The 5851-nt window shown below is 49.8% G+C and overlaps 1 long non-coding RNA gene across 1 annotated transcript; it reads left to right on the top strand.

The window, feature by feature from the left end:
• The first annotated feature begins 336 nt into the window (after positions 1 to 336).
• Positions 337 to 3559, top strand: LOC141025460 (uncharacterized). The gene is made up of 3 exons (XR_012186924.1): positions 337 to 610; positions 1711 to 1788; positions 3141 to 3559. It is a non-coding gene; the product is annotated as an uncharacterized lncRNA (long non-coding RNA).
• Positions 3560 to 5851: the final 2292 nt, after the last annotated feature.

The following is a 5851-nucleotide window of genomic DNA, read 5'->3' as shown; positions in this document are numbered from 1 at the left end:
AAATTCAAACCGAAAATCAAATAAATTGTGAATGCCCTCATTACTTTTTGTGCAACCCTAGAATATTTCATATCATTTTTGTGCAAAGTTTCATAATAAAAAAAATTCATTTCATCACTAAACTATTTTGAAAAACAATAGCTATAACACTGTACCAGGCCCAGCCCAGCTGGTCGGCCTTTTCCCCTACCTTTCGCAGGGGAGAGGCAGAGCCATGCGTGCCGGCCATCCATGGCGCCAGGGCCACGTGCCCGCCATCCGCACCCTCCCTCGGCCTACTAAGGCGTCCCCCAGAAACCCTAGCTCGCCCTCGTTCATTCCCCCCTCGATCGCCATCGCCCCCTCTCCTCTGGCTCGAATTGAGATCGCAAGCTCACGCGGTCACCGCTGCCTCGCCGTCGTTGACGCGTCCACCGGCCTCTCCGGCGTACGGGAGCACATCCTGGAGGTTCGCCGCGCTCTACCGCGTCCGTTCAGGGCATTGGAACGAGGCGGGGAGCTGTGTAGCCGACGCAGTCTTCGTCTTCTTCGTTCGGCCGTCGCCGTCTCGCCATCACCACCGCCTCTCCGGTCCACCCCGACCCTCCCCGAGCTTGCCAATGGACTCGCGGTGAGCAACTCCTCCGGATCCCTTCTTCCCCCGCCTCGATTCGGTCGCCGTTTGCCGTCCCCGAGCACATCCGAGCTCGCGTGTACGCCTACATAAGTGCGTGCGTGAGCTGCTGCTGCTTAACTGCCATCTGTTGCTGCTGCGTACTACTGCCACCGCGCGCCCGCCCTGACCTCGCCTCCGCGTGCCGCTGCTCGCCGGCTATCGCCTACTGCCGCCCCTACTTTCGCCCGCCGCCTAGCGCCGCCCCTGTTGCTGCCTTCTGCTTCTGTCGTTGCTTAGCTGCTTAGCTTCTGCCGCTGCTGCTATTGCTGAGTTGCTGCCGCTGCTGTGCGCTACTTTGCTGCTGCTAATGGCCACGGCGGCCATGCTGTGTGCGTGGGTATGCACAGCCACACTGGCCGGCCGTGCAAATTAGATTAGGACTAATTGGTAGTACTAGTTAGGTTAGTTGCTACACTATGACGTATGGGCCTCATTTGATTAAGTTAATTTTTTATTAGATTAGATATAGCTTTAAGACAGGTGGGCCGCCCTCTAATAAGCCTAATTAGAAATTAACTAAACACTGTTAAAATATTACAGGGTATGACAACTGGGTCCCACAGGACCTTTGACTGGTCAACCGTGGACCAGTCAACTGCTGAGTCCGCAGTTGATTGGACCCACTGGTCAGCCTGCACCTCTGGTGCACTGCATCGGGTACACCCAGTTTTTAACTGCTGATTTTCAAAATTAAAAATAAATAACAAAATTCAGAAAATCATTTAAAACTTTGAAAAATCATAGAAAATAAATCGTAGCTCCGATGAAAAAGTTTTCTACATGAAAGTTGCTCAGAATGACGAGACGAATCCGAATACACGGTCCGTTTGTCAGTCACACATCCCTAGCATAGCGAACATGCAACATTTCACCTCTGCTTCATATGTCCGAAAACGTCAAACACCGGGAATACTTTCCTGGATGTTTTCCCCCTTCACCGGTATCACCTATCCCTGCGTTAGATCACCCCTGGCACCGCGTATTGCCTTGTTATATTTTGTGATACTTTGTTTGCTCCGTATTTACTGTTTCTTCCCCCTCATCTTCTCCGGTAGACCCCGAGACCAGCGTTGATGCCACTGTGTACGACTACATCACCGACGACCCTTCTTCGTGTGCAACAGAGCTTCCAGGTAAGCCCCCCCCCTTGATCACCAGATATCACCTATTCCTTCTCTCTACTGCTTGCATTAGAGTAGTGTAGCTTGTTACTGCTTTCGGTTAATCCTATTCTGCTGCATAGCCTGTCATTGTTGCTACAGTTGTTACCCTTACCTGCAATCCTAAATGCTTAGTATAGGATGCTAGTATTCCATCAGTGGCCCTACATTCTTGTCTGTCTGCCATGCTATACTATCGGGTCGTGATCACTAGGGAGGTGATCACGGGTATATACATATTACACTATTATACATGATATATGGTGGTGACTAAAGTCGGGTCGGCTCGTAGAGTACCCGCAAGTGATTCCGATGTGGGGGCTGAAAGGACAGGTGGCTCCATCCTGGTAGAGCTGGGCCTGGGTTCCCGACGGCCCCCGACTGTTACTTTGTGGCGGAGCGACAGGGCAGGTTGAGACCACCTAGGTGAGAGGTGGGCCTGGCCCTGGTCGGCGTTCGCGGATACTTCAATTAACACGCTTAACAAGATCTTGGTATTTGATCTGAGTCTGGTGATTGGCCTATATGCACTAACCAACTACGCGGGAACAGTTATGGGCACTCGACGTCGTGGTATCAGCCGAAGCCTTCTTGACGTTAGTGACTGAGCGGCGTGCCCCGGGTTGGACCGCGTAACATAACTTCCTTTGTAATGGAGGTTGCTAGGTCTGCTCACCGGCCGCCCACGCAACGTGCAGGTGTGCAATGGGCGATGGGCCCAGACCCCTGCGCGCTTAGGATTTAGACCGGCGTGCTGACCTCTCTGTTGTGCCTAGGTGGGGCTGCGACGTGTTGATCTTCCGAGGCCGGGCATGACCCAGGAAAGTGTGTCCGGCCAGAGGGATCGAGCGTGTTGGGTAATGTGGTGCACCCCTACAGGGAAGTTTAACTATTCGAATAGCCGTGATCCTCGGTAACAGGATGACCCGGAGTTGTACCTTGACCTTGTGACAACTAGAACGGGATACTTAATAAAACACACCCTTCCAAGTGCCAGATATAACCCGGTGATCGCTCTCACACAGGGCGACGAGGGGAGGATCGCCGGGTAGGATTATGCTATGCGATGATACTTGGAGAACTTACTATCTACTCTCTTCTATATGCTGCAAGATGGAGGCTGCCAGAAGCGTAGTCTTCGATAGGACTAGCTATCCCCCTCTTAATCTGGCATTCTGCAGTTTAGTCCACCGATATTGCCCCTTTACACATATACCCATGCATATGTAATGTAGATCCTTGCTTGCGAGTACTTTTGATGAGTACTCACGGTTGCTTTGCTCCCCCTTTTTCCCCTTTCCTTTCTTCTCGGTTGTCGCAACCAGATGCTGGAGCCCAGGAGCCAGACGCCACCGTCGACGATGACTCCTACTACATCGCGGGTGCCTACTACTACGTGCAGGCCGCCGACAACGACCAGGAGTAGTTTAGGAGGATCCCAGGCAGGAGGCCTGTGCCTCTTTCGATTTGTATCACAGTTTGTGCTAGCCATCTTATGGCAACTTGTTTAACTTATGTCTGTACTCAGATATTGTTGCTTCCGCTGACTCGTCTATGATCGAGCACTTGTATTCGAGCCCTCGAGGCCCCTGGCTTGTATTATGATGCTTGTATGACGTATTTTATTTTAGAGTTGTGTTGTGATATCTTCCCGTGAGTCCCTGATCTTGATCGTACACGTTTGCGTGTATGATTAGTGTACGATTGAATCAGGGGCGTCACACTGAGGTAATGTGGATTGAAACATTACTTGATGAGTTGGGTATTCACAGATCACATGTGTCATGTTTGTGGTGTGATAATCTTGGTGCAGCATGCAGCACACCAAGATATGAACTTTTTTTTGTAAAAAAAATTGGGTACCCATACACTTGCCTGTCCATAGTGGAATCTACCTTTTATTAATAACACATAGATCAACTAGATAGAACATCAAGCACAATATATATGAACTGACCAATATCAACTAGATAGAAAAGAAACCAGATAAAACACATCACAATATAGTAGCATAAGTAGTAACATTGCATGAGCTAGATAGTCCACATTACAAATAATATAGATAAGGGTAGCACGACATACATAGTACCATTACAACTTATATAGATAGTTCATAGTTCAACCCAAGACGACAATAATAAAACACCCCTGGCTTGCTCTTGCTTGCTCCAAGTCCAACTACTCTCCTCCTCCATGGCCAACTCCTTCACTCGTCGTCGTTGGTGGGGTACGGGAGGGTGTGCATGCGCTCATCGGCAGGGAAGGCGCTGTCGAAGTCGGTGAAGATGTTGTACATGGTGAATGCGATGAACTTGCATCCACACCAAAAAAACACGGCCGAGGAGGTAGTAGGCGTCGAAGGGGTTGGTGAACCTCACGATGAGCCCAATAGGATGGCCATTGCTACTAACCTGTTCGACACGGAACATGGCCGGAGAGCCCCTCGGGAGGTGGCGGTAGCCGGTGGAGAGGAAGAACTCGGTCAGCCCCCTTGCCCCCCTCCACCTCGAGATCACCCACACCCGTAGGGTGTTCTCCACCCGGACTCCGGCAGGGTAGAGCCTCTCAGGAAAGGTGGGCGGCACACGGTAGGTAGCCCCGGTGAACTGCATCTTGCTTGCTTCGAGTGGATCTTGGGACAGCTCGGATGGCTTGTGGTGAAGATGGGAGATGAAGGAGAGTGAGAGGAAGATGTAGGCTTGGGTGTGCTTAAATAGCCGAGGTGCACCGTTTCAATGTTTTGTTTTCCTCTCCCTTGTAATGGCATGGGAAACGAGCAATGTGGCATCGAGTCACCCGAGCCAACCCGTGTGTACACGCGCATGCATTGTGGTAGTAATGCAAACGGCCCGCGTAGCACTCTAGCAATTAAAAACACGTCGAGAGATGAGCTCGATGCCATGCATGCAGCGGCTAGCGATGGTCGGGCATCTAGACCCATCTAGAATGGGTAAATAGCCAGAATGCGACGAGGGTGTCGGCGGGCGTGCTCGATGCCATGCATGCAACGTCGAACACTGCGAGGGCGGCCGCGACAGGGCTGCGCGCGTGCATGCTTTTCAGGCCTACTCAAATGCAGCGTGATGTCCATCGGTCCAATGAGTGGGCCGCTTTAATTAAGCCCAACAACACATGGCAGGCCTGCTCAGTCTTATACAACGTAAAAAATGGGCTAAAACGACCAACCAATGAAAGCGCAGCCCGCGGATCTGTGACGTGGCTCCTGATCCAGACCGTTGCTTATGTTCACATCCATCCAATGGTCCAGAATGCTGCGTGTTATAATATTCAGCATCTTCGAGTCAGCCAATCAGAGTGCAGCCCGCGGATCGCTGACGTGGCCCTAGTGCCTGATCCAGACCATCCATTCATAGCGATCCAATGGCCCAGAGGAGTGCGGGGTTTTGATGGGTTTTCAGGGGTTTTGAGAGGTTTTCATCGGTTAGGGTTGAGCATAACTAATTCAAAAAATCAAAAAAATATAAAACTTGTGCCGATCATCGTTCTATGTGACTAAGTATCTAGCAAAAATAAGAAACTTGGACTACAGATATTTTCATGAAAAAACCTTCACAAAAGATGGCTATCAAGAACGAGGTTGTAGGGTTTTGAAGAGAAGTGAGCTAGGGTTTAGTGTTAAACATGTCATACTTGATCGAAACGATCCAATATCAGGAAGGACTCTTATATACACACACTAGATGTCAGGTTTCCTTTTTTGGCCCATTTAGAGAAGGTCGAAAAAAACTTGCTTACAAATGGGTCTGTTTTCCCTAGCTTTGGAGGGGTTTTGGAGCTCATGTTGAGCACATTTTTCATGTCCAGAGTTTCACATAATAAAAGTGCTCCGATTAATCAACTAACATGCATAATAGTCCAGAAATCATTGTAACTAAGAATATGGCTGTTTAAGGGTCAAAAGCTAAAAAATCCACATCTAGGTCCTCCAACAATATATTCTCCAGAAATTTGTTTATAGCTGGGGGCAATTGCCCCCCATCAAAACCTAAGGTGCTTGCAAGATTGATTTGAGTCT

The sequence above is a fragment of the Aegilops tauschii genome, chromosome 6 (assembly GCF_002575655.3).
Source record: "Aegilops tauschii subsp. strangulata cultivar AL8/78 chromosome 6, Aet v6.0, whole genome shotgun sequence".
Lineage (NCBI taxonomy): Eukaryota > Viridiplantae > Streptophyta > Magnoliopsida > Poales > Poaceae > Aegilops > Aegilops tauschii.
The sequence above is the reverse complement of the archived record's forward strand: the minus strand, read 5'-3'. Positions and strand labels throughout refer to the sequence as shown.